Raw genomic sequence first — 15,304 nt, forward strand, 5'->3', positions numbered from 1 at the left:
AGAATTACGGTTCATTCACAAGAACGGCATCTTCAGCAAAATTCTACTTCATTCTCGACTTACTTTCTCCAATCTCTGAAGCATTATGATTCCCACATAACTTCTGTTGAATACAAGATCAATTTCAAACATTTTAATTAAATTAAAATTAAAACAGAAATATGTTTGTTTTTCTTTAACATAGTCATTACATAACGATCTTTAGTGATAAGAATAATTAAGTTTCTTTCAGTTGTTCATCCTTTAAACGTGTAATATAACACCACATTATAATGCATACATTGGAATTATCTTCCCACTCGCAACAAAGAGTACCTATGTGAAAGCATGTGATTGTTCCGTTCTTCATATTCATTACTTTCCTGTCCAATCGGAAGGAAGTAAAATGGAGTAATTGTTAAATGAACGAAAGAACAACGAATTGTAAAACACTTTTTAAAATATCACTGCTGGAGGTTGGATCTGGCAATTAAAATGATTTTCATTTAGCATAGCTATGGAAATTTTCTTGTTTTATTTCCTTTTGAATGATGAATATTTCAACGTATTGTCTCCCACACCGTTATTGCAGGTTCCTTACTATAAAACGCATGAAGTCTCCCATTCCCATGACAGAGAGCCTCCAACCTTCGTACGAGACATTGTGTGCTTTTGTAGTCCAGGTAGGGAGTTAAAGCATTTATTTTAATTTTACTTCACTAATTTATTTTACTTCTTCAATAACAAAGCGTAATGTTATTTGAACATTTTTATTATTAATTCTTATTGTGTATAGATGAACTCTTACAAATTTTCTCTTAGTAATAAAGAGATCTGCATTGTAGCCGTGGAATTTGAAATTCTGACAGGTGGTTTTCTTAATGCCATCAAGTTAATGTTGGACGATCATTATTTGGAATAATTTTAGGAAGTTCGCTCCTCCATTATAAAAATGGAAGTTACTAAGTTTGAGACTTTATACCTCTTGAAACACAAGACCGATCTCGATTAAATTTGCCCATAAATGAGGTTCGGTCCTGGGATGTTTTTTATTATCTCCCTTTGATAGTGCAACTTAGGAAAGAGGAAAAATGATCGAAAATAACCGATATTAGTGTCGAATCTATAGTCTTTGGGGTCGCTGAGTTAAACAGTGATACTTCCGATGCCGTTTAAATTCAAATTCAGCCCCACAACTTGCGCGAGGGGGACGTTGAAATACATAAAAAAGATCGAAAATGACCGACATCAGACAAGCGCTTCAGTAATAGTAAAAAGTGACCGACTAACGGAACATATTACTATTTTTTTAAATTTTAATCCAGCGAAGCGAGTAATTGACGCTAGTACTAGAACAGGGAAGCAAATAAGCAAAAAAAAATTACTAGCCCACATCCCACATCCCAGTCGTGATTATTAAAGTTCATTCAACGAACCTTCTGATCCTGATGTAAACATTGCAGAATTGTATTACTCCGCCAGTCATCGGATGATTGGCTATCGGCTAGCGCTTCTTTCGAGAAGCACGTGCTTGTACCCTGTCGATGTTTTACTTATTCCCCGCATGTGACCATATTGTTAACTGTGATTCGCGTTAAAGTTGGGTCAAAACCACTTTCAATGCATGCGTATTCTCTTTTATTGCATTAATTCAATTTAGTTTTTAGATAAAGTGTTGTCTAATTCTAAGGAATTCTGGTAATGAGCCTTATAAGCAAGGACTATTTTCTTCTGCCGCATGGGTGTTCTAAGGCTCTCTAACCAATAAAATCAAACAATCACCACGTGTATTTGTTTACATGAGATACTGAACGTTCCTTGAATAAACTTTATAGTCTTTACTGTTTAATAACTCGCCCGCACCGATGAACCACTCGCCCCGGGTTATTATTACAATGCTTATTTGCATCCCTGTACTAGAATAAAATTGAATTCATTCACAGATAGTGATTTGAAACTTCTTAATAAATAAAATAATAAATTACATATTATATGAATACTGTAGATATGCAAATATATAAACAAATAAAGTCGTTTCGTGAATCAAAATAGGTGTCTATATAGACTCCCGTAACAGGGAATATCATTTACCATTGCTGTTGACTTGACAATAATCTTAAATATTTTGTTGGTTTGTACTATATATGTAAAAAATGTTGTAGAATATAATTTAGGGTTATTATTAAAATATAACTAATAGTAATGGGGTTTGCGGATAACTAATCGAATAGTCAATAAGACAATAGTTTGGATTGATACATTAAAATCAAGTTATACTTGCTTTTGTCACGAAGTTTATCTTTTTAAGCTAAATTTACATGGAACTCATTACTACTGCAGTGTCACTTAGTGATTAACTTTTTCCGAAGTCATCAACTTTTCTGTCTTTATCAATTAATATTATGTCCGTATGTGTGCAATTGATATAATGTCCTAATCCAGCCATCGTTTCGATAATTCTACAACTTTTAATCATTAGAGTTAATTACTTATCTACTTGCGACTAGTCGTAAGAAACTAAATATTTGATGTGAAAATAATATTCGAAACCTAAGAAGAATAGTTTTATTATGAAAATTTATCGTACCGAAAAAAAAAACTATAACCGTTAGGAAAGTTTTTGAGGAATTCTTTAACGTTTGTAGCTTACACCCATTTAAACATTATTTCGGTTGAAACTAACCACACATAATTAATTATTTATATCTTGAATATGGAATATCAATTTTTATTTACGATTTTAATCACGTTCTCGATACTTTTTTCTGCTTTTTAATAACTCAGTAACAACAAAAGATATGAAAACTTTGGTTAGTAATTCGGTTAATTGTATTACATGAAAAAAAAAATTTTATTACTTCAGAATCGGTGAAACTTGCGTACTTGACAATGAAGAAGCCACAAATTAAAAATTTGTAGTCGAAGCCTACAAGAAAAAAAAAACAGCTATTTAACCCACTTTGTATGGCTTACTTTCAAAGTTCCAGCAGCTACTACTTCCGCTCTCCAGTCTGCTAAATTTCGAAAACTAGAACCTATGAGATGATCCTAGAATCCAGCTCTCTCGACGGCGAAGTCGAGTAGTGGAGAAGGTCAATGTGACATGAACTGCAAACTCCGTCTAGTCGGGGTGCAGTTCGAAAAAGTCATAAATAACAGTCCCACTCCTACATACCTTGGTCTTGCATAAGGACGTAAAACGAAAATCGATCAACGAAAATTCAAAGAAGTGATAGGCACATGTTAAACGTAGCGAACTTTATTAGTGTTCAAACTGCGATCATATATATCTTTCCCAATCTGTAAAAACAATAATATCGTACTCAGTGTGAGTTATTTAATTGAACTTATGATCCAGTTATTCTTCAAGCGTGGTGGATGGGTGATCCGAGAAATAGCCATTAGGTCGTCTCTGATGCTATTCAAGAAATCAATCATTAACCTATAACGAATGATACCGATAAAAAATCTACTAATGGGGTTACAATCTAAATAATATATCTATTTCTTTTCCAGTAACCAATAAATCCGATCGCTACTGGATTAGTATGGACTCGAATTCTGTTCGCTGGACAAATGATCGCTTATTGAGTCACTCAGTTTTACAATAATTTTCCTATTTATTGCTTATTTCTAAACAATTAGAAAACTGTAAATTAACTGGAAAGGCAAACAATTTTCTCTGAATATTTTTATTTAATAATGTTCTGTTTTAAACAAGCTGTATATATATTTAAATTTTAAAGAATTTGCATATGTGGGTAATTGTCCCCCCCCCAAAAAAAATAGCGCTTTGCATAACCATTGTTTGTTGTTTATTTACAATTTGTTTAAATTAAGTATGATCATATGAAACATTTAGAAAATTTCAAAACTAGCTTAAAAGTGAAAACATATTCATGTTCATGAATTAATGATACAGAAAAATTCCTTTTTAACATACAAAAGTTCTAAAAGATCAAAACAAAATGGTTTCTTCCATTGTAAATGAAGAACGAGAACATAATTAATGAAAGAGACAATTAATTAAAGCGAACAACTAGGAGAGGAATTGATGGAATGACAAAGTGGAAGGAAAATGGAGACACTCAAGAAATCCCACAGACATCATATTGTCCACTACAAACTTACATTCCTTCTGAATGTCCACTACAAACTTACATTGCCTCTGTCATATTGCCCACTTATATACTATTACTTGTATGCATGCATACGTGTTACTTACCACTTTTATTTTTCAGAATCTAAATTGACAAACGTGCTTCCAATTGGTAAATATATGTAATAATAGAAACCGTATTAAAGCAAAACATGCATTGTTCAAGACCGCCCTATGTAAGGCAGGAGATCTCAATTTTTCTACTCATGTACCGTGTTTAATGTAGGGATAGTTTGCATACCTGTACGCAAAGCTATTGCGGTCAGTGATACCTTGATTCCTTGGCTTTAATGGTAAAATTACACATACCTATTGACTTATTTTGTAACTATGTTTTAGTTTCTCAGGAATTTGATATATCAAAACTATTTTATATATTTACCACTTTCGTCTGTCCGTCCGTCCGAAAGACAACAAATCTCAAGAATTACTTGACCAATCATCACCAAACTCAGTTAGAATATAGAGAGTCAAAAGCTAGGATTTGAGATCGTTTTTGGACCCAATACTCGAAGTGGAAGTGGTATAAATTAACATTTCGGTTTTACTGTTGATTAATGTGGAAGATAAATGGTAATATACATAGATCGATGCGATTTTCTGTAATCGATTAAGCATCCCAAAGATACATTACACCTCAATCCTTAACTCTCTACTAAAACCGGAAGTGGCTCAAATCTACTACAACTTCCGGTTTCAATATTGATCTACCCACTGGTAAAAGTGGATCTGAAAAGGTAGGAGGACACATGAAATCACGCCCCTTGCCTATCTTTGCCCATTATAATTTTTCAGGAAGTGGGGGGACGCCATGGATATTTTTATAGAAGTGAGGAGACGAGGTTCCCTCGCGTTAACCCTCACTTTTACAGCTGGATCTACCTAGAACAGAAACGATATAGAAATGAATTTAGCGTTCTAATAATAATCGTAATCTTCTCTCTTAACCCTTTATTCAAACGGAAAGTGGCACAAATCAACCATTACCGTTTTAACATTGATCACCATAGAACATAAACCGTAATAGACAGCAAGAAGCTATTGTCTGTAATCAATTAAGCGTTCCGAAATTATATTCGATCTCCACTCTAATCTGTCTACTAAAATGGGAAATGGTAGAAATCAACCACTTCCGGTTTTAAAGTTGATCACCACAAAATAAAAACCGTTCCTCGTAGCGAGAAGCGGTTTTCTGAAAACAATTAAGGATCCCAAGAGTATATTCTATTTCTACTCTAATCTCTCCACTAAAACGGGAAGTGAACGGGAAGAATTCAACCACTTCCGGTTTTAATATGGATCGTTATAGAGTAAAACAATATCATATCCAAAAGTTATTTTCTGCAATCAGCTAAGCGTCCCAAGAATATTTCGTCTCTACTCTAACATTTATTAAAACCGCAAGTGGCAGAAATTTACCACTACCGGTTTTACTATTGATCGCTATAGAGTAAAAGCGGTCATAGATAAACATAATCTGTTTTCTGCAATCAATTAAACATCCCAAGAATGCATTTCATTTCTATCTTTAATTCTCTAGTAAAACCGGAAGTTATATAGTTCACGACATTTGGTTTCAATATTGCTCTAAATAGAGCAAACCCAATGAATCCGGTTATAACTTTGATCGTTATAGAGTGAGAACGATACGACATAGCAAGAAGCAGTTTTCTGCAATCCATCAAGTGTCCCAAGAATATATTCCACCTCCACTCTAATATTTTTACTAAACTCAGAAAGGGTATAACTATACTATCACTTTCGGTTTCAATAATAATTGAGAAAATACCATCCCATAAAAACCAAACTTCTTCACATAGAATTAGGATTAGAAATTAGATATCTGGGCTGTCGGCATCTAAGGCCATTTAGCCAATCACGTCCCTCGACGAGCACACTAGCCAATGAAAGGGAAGGAAAAAGGATGGGGTTGGAAGCGACCTGGGACCATTATGTTAGGTTCCATCCTGGCATTTGCCTGGTGTGAGTGAGGGAAACCCAGGAAAAACCTCATTCAAGATGGCTGGCCTAAAAAGCTGTTACACTTTTTCGACGGAGTGGCCCCACGGGAATTGAACCCGGGACCGCTCGCACAATGGTGTACACGTGGCACTGCTACTTGCTATATAATATGCATGTTCGTGTGTGTGTGTGTATTGAAAAATCAAGTATTCTTTCAAGTATTCTATGGATTGTTTATTAAAGTATCCATTTTAAAAAAATGAAATAACGTTAAGTGATCACACATATTTCTGATCGTGGTACTTTGAGTCTGAAATAAACCCACAGTAAAGATAAGCAATGAATAAAGAAAGAAAAATATATATATTACAGAATTCTAGGGGATGTTACAAAGCACAGAGCACTTCACATTTTTTGCCTCAAACAAGAGAATATTTTCACAGAAGTAGTGCGTATCACCCAGCACTTTCTCACGTACTATCAGTGATACGTATACCACATGTTGATAAACGATGACGCAAGGTATCCCTATATTCATTTTGTTTCTTTCATTCTTTAAATTTTAAATTAAGAACACAGTATTTTCATTGTGAAATCTTTAAGTTTTACGTCCCACGGTTATGCCGGTTAGGCTAAAGGAGACGGTGATTATGAGAGATGAGTGAAATGGTGGAATGAAGAAAGTGGGAGGAAACGGGAGAACCCCGAGAAAACCCACGAGCACGGTGTTTGTCCACCACAAAGTTCACTTGGCGGGGGCTGGGATCGAACCCGGGACCCCAAGCACCAGAGGTGAACGCTCTACCACTGAGCCACCGCGCCCCCCTGTATTTTCATTGTGTTTGTATGTCACATATTTATAACGTTATTGATTATACATCTTTATATGGCGCGTTCAGTGCACAAGGAAATAAGTCCACTTTTGGTCATTGTGGACGTGTTTCATCTTTACAATCATTGAGTAAAGCTTCTTTCAATGCTTAGATGTTTTATGTTCGGAAAATAATAATAATAAAAAAACAGTGGTAACTTTTCTATGAACTTAGGTATACCGTACAAACGTGGCCTGTTTTCCTAACATCTTTGTTATTTTGAACTTGATTTCCTTTTGTTCTGAACGACCCATATCTTCGAAAACGCGATACTTATGTACTTACGTACTCGCTCAACTGTCTGCATCCCCTCACTTACCTCTTTGAAGTTTTCGAAATGTTTGAGTTTGTCAGCAATTAACTGACAACGCGATCGATGGAGCAGAAATAAAGTACTTGTTTCTGCCTTCAAATCCTTGAAGTCGTCGCTATTCGAGTAGCCTCTTCACCAACCTAAATCTTCTTTGTGAAGATTCTTTTGAGAACTATCCTTCCTGAGTTTACAAATAAATCCATGAAATTAAAATTATCGATTATGATCTTCACTTCGTGCCGTTTTGCACAATCAGTGATTATTATTAAGAACAAATAAATAAAATAAAGCAGAGAAAATAAATTTAATGCATTAGATACACATATTGCCAATAGTTTCCAAACGATTGTGTATGTGTAGGTTATGTTAGTGTTTTGCAGTAAGAAGTTCTACTTTCATATTCTGAAGCTGGTAATTTTATTATTGTTCTCTTTTGATTTCACTCAAACCTTACTGACTTTCTCTCAATATTCGTTTCCATTTTAATGTTGATAACGTTACTGCCAAGGAGAATTTCAGTTACACCGAGAATTTAATTGTAAAAATAAAGAAATAAATAGAGAGGCAACCTGGGGTCAAGATGGCCCGAAAATGAGTCTGACCACATCAGCTCTCTACATGTCATGGCTTATTTTCACATGGTTCGTGAACCACAGCTTTACCTTCAGTTATTTACCTTTCATTTAATGAATTAAAACCATTTCTATATAACTTTTGTTGCACTATATAAAGTACGTTGTCATTTATTTATGAACTAAGAAGAAAGTTTGTACTTAAATGATATTACGTGTACATCAACAAAATATTTTCTACAAGTGAGATTTTGAAATTCTTTAGCTATGGTTCCACTGGCTAGGTGGTAGAGCGCTCACCTCTGGCGTTTGGGGTCCTTGGTTCAATTCCACCTCCCAAGTGAGAATTATAGAGGACAAACAACGTATACGTGGGCATTCTCTGTGTTTCCTGTTTCTTCTCACTTTCGTCATTCTGTCACTATCGTCCATCTCAATATCTCCGTCCTCGTTAGCATTGATGCATAATCATGAGACGTTAAACGGAAAGAAACTCTATTCAGTATTTAAAGAGATTCACTATAACGGTTAAACATTTGTTTTCTGATATGAGGAAAAGACATATTTAAGTAAAGAATTGATTTACTTTTAAGGGAGCAAATAGCATAGAATTCACTAATTAAATAAAAAAGTCGTTATTTATTGAGACATGGAGTTTCTCTTCACTACCAAACTTAAATGGGACTTATCTAGGTCTACATTTAACGTAAGATTCGTACCATGTGTGCAATCAATAATCTGGAATGTAAATTTTGTGATTCCTCTGTCGACATTTTGTGGCTACTAGGTAAGCTAATTGATGGAAGCTGTATTGCGTTTCCTTTCCTAATTTGCAACTTGTTTTCAGGAACGAAAAACACAAATCCGGCTAGAATAAACAATTAAATGAGAATTTAAGCTTCTTATTGGCAGAAATTAAGCTTCAAATTTATAAAGCAATATATTATATACAAGATAATTGAGCCATTTATCGTGAACGTTTGTTTTAAGTGAGAAATGAGACCTATTATAAAAACACTTGACTGAAAGTGACACACTGTTAAAAATCATTTCTTAAATTTCAGAAACCGTTTCTTATCTGTGGACCGAGACAATATTTTCCTTAGAAATGGGATTTGGTAATTCTCATACATGCGGACAGTAACAGTATACACGTTTCGCTTTATACAACCTCTTCTTTTTTTCTTTTCTTCCCTTTTTATCCACTTTTCTTCATTTCTCATTAATGAGAGTTTCAAGCTCTTGCTTCTAAGAAAGTATATTCTCGGTGCACAGATAAGAAATGGTTTATCAAATTTAAGAAAGTATTTTTAACAGTGTCCTAGTCACTGGATTTATGTTGAAAATACGATGAAATGGGAATATCCGGAGACAGTGCAGTCACTATCTAGAGAAATGAGTCATGAATGTTAGTGTTTCGCAAACAGGTTCTCTGGGATTCGAATCGTAAAGTTGATTATCCTGATTCATATTTTTAGGATCCTCTTCAGTTTCATCCACAGATGTCGGAACAGTTGTTTTAATGTACGAGTTCAGTTCAGACGACCTCCTTCAAAATATTCCTTTCCATCGTCGTTAAGTTTTAGTGCAAAATTATTTTCAAGTGAATCTGAAATCTTGTCAAGAAATAATAGACAGGAGCAACTGGGACAATTCTTTGGATCAGCCATGGTGACATCTAAAGAAACCTTTACTTTGGATATGTTAAGCTTCACCTTGAACATTATATAGCTACTCATAGACTTTATCAATCTGTTAGGATAAACTATCTTACACTGGGCTCCTTTAGCCTGGCCGACATAACCGTGGAACGTAAACAAAATTCTTATGCTGGAATTGTTTGTAAGTTTTTTTCTAATGCGCTTTGTATCTAACGTATTATTCAATCTGGATTCATAAATGGCACAGTGGCTCAGTAGTAGAGCGCTCAGTTCTGTTGGAAAGGAACCTGGTTTGATCCCAGGTCATGTGAGTTTGTGATAAATAACTTCTTATCCATAAGTTTTCTCGAGGTTCTGTCCTTACCTCTCAAATTACCATTCCATTTCTTGAACAATCAAATACTTTTATTAATTATCAATCTCTTTCAGCCTAAAAGACATAATCGTGAGACGAAAAACTAGAAATTCGGCTTTCATTTTTCAAATTCGATGTCATATTTCACTGATATTACCCTCATTTGACACTTCACAAACTAAGAATCTCATAAAAGGACAATTATGCTGCAAATATTTTAGAAAAATAAATACATTTATATCATATTCTAGCGTCAATTACCCGCTTTGCTGAGTTAAAAAAAAAAAAGAAAAAGAAAAATTAGTAATATGTTCTGTTAGTCATTCACCCTTTACTATTAATTAAGCGCTCTTTGATATCAATCATTTTCGGTCATTTTTTATATATCCGCCTCCTCTCCTCGAAGTTGTATGGATGAATTTGGATTTAAATAGCATCGGAAGTGTCGTTGTTCATCTCAGCGGCCTCGAAAACTATAGATTCGACACTAACACCAGTCCTTTTCGATTATCTTTATATAGCCTACCTTCACTCTCTTCCCCGTAAGTTGCACAAGATCCGAAACTCATCTATGTTGAAAATTTGATCGAGATCGGTCGGGTGGTTCAAGAGGTACTAACTCACAAACAGTGAATTTCATCATATATGTAATAAATCATATACAGTATCTTAAGTTTCAATGTATTGCATATAGTTTCCATTATGTATTAAAACATTGTATTTAAGAACGTTTATGTACACAAAACGTACAATATAAAATATTAAATTGTATAAAATACACCACTCCAATAGAAAGAATATTCTGGTACGAAAGGCTACCAAATACAAAATAGTAAGAATACTGTAATTGATTGGCAGATACAAAAATTACAGTCGACGAAATTTTCTTACACAATAAATAACTTTCGTCGTCTACTGTACAGCGTTGACACTCGCTTTATTTTCATTCTGGTTTCGTCGCTGGAGAGTTTTATTATAGACTCCATATGACATGAAATATTCTTCATTTCCAGTCGCGTAGTGTCATTTACATCACAATTCCTTTCATATCCTTTTATCTGGCATTCTCCATTCTTCCTTTCTTTCCATCAAGATGCCATCTACATGGCACACAAATCAAAAACCGAGCGTTTTTCTTTCATTCAGAACTTAGATGTTAGTGGGAAAAGAAAAATATCCTACTTACTACACGCCTTAAAGAGATATGTTCTAGACTCATGGGCTTGTGTACTTCGTTCAACAGATATGTCAGGAAAACGAATGGGCGCAATATTGATTAATCATACACAAGAATGAACAACTTGTTTTACGGATCATTTGACAGACAAACCTTACATAGGCGTAGCAAAGTACGGAAAACGATTGCTTTTGTCGAAATCTCATTTTCGATGGTAAATTTAAAGATAGTAACTAATCAAACATATATTTTTTCTCTTATTTATGTAACACCGTTTATCTCTCTTCTAGAATCAGATTTGAATGTCATTTTTGGTAAAATTAGCACAGGAATTAATGAATTTCAACGTAATTTAAAATAAATTTGTTTTTTTTTCTTTCTTTAAGTTTGGTCCAACTTTTTCATTAATTTAGAGCTTGAATTTATACGACATCGTCAGACAGGTATAAATTTCAGTGTCAGCTTCATAACAACAAAAGTTACATAAATGTACGTTTTCAATCGAAATGTTAAGGAAATATAAACAACGATTAACCCTTATAAATTACGGAATATCGTAATGAATCGTACTTTAGACACTGAATTTCACATGTACTCTAAGTTAAAAATTCTCGAGTCTGGTTTTAATAAGGAATGTACTCGCATATATGTTAGCATAACATTTCATAATGGTTGACCTTAGAAATGAAGAGTTCGTTCTACAGTCTTGTTATCAGCCCAATCACTTTCTGCATAACGAAACATAAGTACAGTAACATCACAAAAAACTAGCTTTATGCTCATATAGAATTTTCTTTTGAGCTGTTGCGCTGTTTGAGAAACTGACTTTAGTAGTTCAATTGTTAATTAACTAGCAGGTAAGCTTCTCAGATGTAATCGACATTTCCAGGTTTCAAATATATTGTTTTCATGTATTAGCAACATGCAAGAAATGAAGATGGTATGTCAAAAGTTTCAGTTCGTTTCATAATGTTTAATTATTCTACTAGGTTGAAAAAAGCTAATATATAGTATAATACTAATAATATACATACTACTAAAGTCAGGTTTGTAATGTTACTGTACTAATGTTTCGTTATACGAAAAATAATTTGCATAATAGCAAGACTGTAGAACAAAATTATGAAGTTCCCGAAAAATTATGGACAGCCAAGATATGGACCTCTTAAAGTTTGTCGGTATAATTTTTCCTCACATCAAAATAAGAGAAAAAGTTAATATGGACCTATGGCGAAAATTGCATAGTTTCAGAGATAGGGCTGTCCAAAATCGTGAAAAAGCCAAATTTCAAGAGGCCCTATTTCGTATTCGAGAGACTGTGGATGGTGGTCCTTATCAGCGTAAATAAAGTCACGCATACGCAATCCAAAAATGCATATTTCATTAATGTTCAATGGGTGTATAGAGTATTCCTTGCAGGGTGAAATTCCCAGACATGCCATCAACCAAATTTTGAGATATGCTCTGACTTTATGACAGTGCTTAAAGTGGCATCAGATGAGGTGACGGTATGGAACAAATATGACCATATATATATATATATATATATATATATATATATATATATATATATATATATATATATATATATATATATAGAGAGAGAGAGAGAGAGAGAGAGAGAGAGAGAGAGAGAGAGAAAGAAAGAAAGAAAGAGAACTAATATGTAAATATTTCACGCTCCACTATCATCAGTGCCTATATACTGGTTTGCTGGCTTGAGCTACCACTAACCTTTCATAACACCTGTACATTCATAATAATAATAATAACTCTTCCTCTTTGGAATATTGAGTTCTTGCTAGGGAGCCTAGTTTCCTTCCAGTTACACCTATGCTTTGGATAAGTTGTGCTAGCAATGAAGAACGATGAAAGAGGCGATTAGCCAATGAAGGAGGCTCAGTCTATAAGAACCTTCGAAACGTAACGTAAATAATGAAACAAATAACTATAAAGCTCTGCCAATTCCCGCAAAATACTGTCAAACACAAAATTTGAGTTGCGTTGACGCAAACCATTACGGAACGAAGCTCCAGGGACCCGCAAATGCGCTGTCATTACTCGTATAACTTTCCTTTACTCTTCGCTCACGCCCAAGAAACCGATTTCTCTAGAGGCAACTGGTCCTACCTGGCAGGCCGTTCGTACTCTACGGATGTAGATGGAGCGAAGGGGAATACGCTCATAGCTACACGATTCTTGCTGCAGAGAGGAAAATTTGTGAAACATACTTCGATCTCACTCCCTCCATCCCTCTTATGGAGGAAACTTTCCCTTTGGTTTGGGGAAAGAAGTGAATTTCTTCGGCTGCGTCGCCAATTTGTCATTCAATCGTGTGGTCTTTGGCGAGTGAAGATCGTGGACTACCTAAAATTGTTAACCAGTCGGTGCACAGCGAAACCCGTGAAATAATTAGTAAATGTAGCAATTCTGTCCACATCCAACAAATGAAGGGTCTCAGCTACATCAACTTGTCTTTCCTCTTTCGAGAGAGGTATGGGAAAGCACATACTATTGACAGCAGCTCCAGAAGGGGCACACTCGAAATAAAAAGGCTCTAGTTCCGGCAAGGAAGTGAATTTCCCTTCTCTAAACTGAATGAACTTAAAAACTTTTGAATATCAAAATATAAAAGTGTAAAAGGTAAACGGCTTGCAAGGCTTAGGCTTTCTATTGATGAACTAGCCTTTAGACTTCTGCATCTAAACTGATTGTTGAGCAATAGTGATTACGAAGTGAGGAAAGAAGCAGAGGCGGTATGCTTTCATAGAAATTATGCTTGACCATATCGGCGATCTAAATGTGGAAGAACACGGATGGTACGTTTACCTAAACATCGTATTTACAATAACATAGCGATCCAACGCGGCCTTAAGTGGGTTAAAACAAGAAAATACATATATGTTCATATGTTTTTCGTCTCGTTTGCAAGGCTTTGTAGGCAATCTCATCTCCTCTCTAGTATCTAATATTTAATGATTCTTTCCAACTTCATTTCCATTTTCAAAAACTTCCTCTGGTCTCGTCTCGTGCTCAATACTAATTTTCTTCTATAGTTGTAAACACAGAATTCCAGACAAAATGAAAAGAATAATTTTGAATGTAACAAAAGAGTCCTGTCAATATCAGAGACGGATCCAGGTTAAGCATTTTAGGCGGGCAGTACAGTAGCTAGAATTGTTTGAGGGAGAATGGAATCGCTCTCACAAATGTTGAAAAAAAAATCAAGAGCATAAATTCTGCCATTGAATAGGGTGATAGGGAACTATTAACTTTTCAAAGCAGTAGCAACGAAATCTTTGATAGTGCAAACATATTTGTTGACTCAATGCTAACATCGTACTTATTACTGTGTAAAATCTTTCTTTTTTCTACCTGCAAATTACATTATAAATATGTTATTTTTACCGGTATGCCATACCGGCCGATTTTCTAACTTTCGGATGCATAACCGGCTCATACCGCCTCACTTTAAGCACTGCTTTATGATTGGTCCAAAGTAGGCAAACGGTAACCTTTGATAGCGATGAACACGGAATCCTTTAACACGATGTCGAAAGTGTTACGGATCGTCAGCGTGCCACGGTCTCTCGTACTCGGGAAAACGCATGGTGCGATGTTTTCTCTCACACTTATAAGTAAAGCCCAGAATTAATGGCGAAATAAAAGCCCGAAAATAGCTAGCAAAATTGTAAAATAAACAGCCAAAAATGGCAGTTAAAGTGGCAGAATAAAATAAACAAATAATCACGAACTTCGGGGAAAAATATATACTAAAATATGTAAAAGTTTTATTAGGCTATAATTCGTTTACTAATCGAATAAAATGTTTCATTTTGCACTTTGTACTTACTACTTAAAATTCTGGATACTTGCACAACCCGTGAAGGGACGACATCTAACAATTCATTTGCCATTCTTCAGTAGAAACAATAAAACAATAACTTAAAAACACTATCACATTTTATTCACACGCGGTTACGTTAGCACAAACATCCAAAGCACAAGAAATACTAATGTGAAGTCATTTTACACTACACTAGCAGTTTATTTTCACTTACGAAAGCTTTTTCATATTTTTGTTCTCCGAAATTATTAACATCTTTTTAAGATTTTCAAAGGAGAGACTTTTGTCTCCTGTCAGAAGAAATTTGCTTTAGATGTGAAAATGATCTTTCCACATCTACAGATGTCACTGGAGCATAGTTAAAACATGTAATTTGGGAAGGATCCATGTCGCTGTCTACAGTTGTA

General features: G+C 34.7%; 1 protein-coding gene across 1 annotated transcript in view; it reads left to right on the forward strand.

Annotated features, from left to right (window-relative positions):
- Nucleotides 1–576: 576 nt before the first annotated feature.
- Nucleotides 577–15,304, forward strand: part of LOC145662080 (uncharacterized) — a 113,126-nt gene continuing 98,398 nt past the window's right edge. Inside the window, exon 1 of the mRNA XM_081727420.1 lies at nucleotides 577–662. The gene's annotated coding sequence lies outside the window, so the exon portion shown is untranslated. The remainder of the gene's footprint in view (nucleotides 663–15,304) is intronic.

This window comes from Thermobia domestica, chromosome 10 (genome assembly GCF_964235325.1).
Source record: "Thermobia domestica chromosome 10, izTheDome1.hap1.1, whole genome shotgun sequence".
NCBI lineage: Eukaryota > Metazoa > Arthropoda > Insecta > Zygentoma > Lepismatidae > Thermobia > Thermobia domestica.